Genomic DNA, 500 nt, shown 5'->3' with positions numbered 1-500 from the left:
CCCACCCTCCCTTCTCTCCCTGGCCTTTGTCCGCTGCTCCGACCCCGACTGGCGCGATGCTCCTTGCCCTTACTGCCCCCAGGTCCCTCCAAGTGCAGCCGGTCTTCAGGCTTTTGAAACTGCAGAGCACCAGTATACAAAGTCAATGCCTCTCCTTCAGAGAAGTGGGGAAAGAGCTATGCCACCCGCAACGGGGACCTGGGGGTAGGGGAACCCAGGCCAGGGGGCCCTGGCCACTGAGCGCCCCTTCCGCCCAAAAGAGTCGTTGCGCCCCGGCTCCACGTCCTCCACATTCCCCAGCCGTTCCCCCACGCCTCTGCGCAAGGGAGCCGGTTCCCATTCTGTGGCAACCCGCCTTGGACAGGCCTCCCTAAGGCCAGAGACCAGGTACCAACGCCAAGTTGGGGCCTGCTGCCCTGCGCGTTCTGAGGCGGCGCCGAGGACCCGCGCGGGCGGCGACGGCAAGAGGCGCCACGGGGGAGGGGCGAGGGTGGGGCGGG

Source organism: Pteropus vampyrus, unplaced genomic scaffold (assembly GCF_000151845.1).
Source record: "Pteropus vampyrus isolate Shadow unplaced genomic scaffold, Pvam_2.0 Scaffold607, whole genome shotgun sequence".
In the NCBI taxonomy this organism is placed as follows: domain Eukaryota; kingdom Metazoa; phylum Chordata; class Mammalia; order Chiroptera; family Pteropodidae; genus Pteropus; species Pteropus vampyrus.
This window is presented reverse-complemented; position numbering follows the sequence as displayed.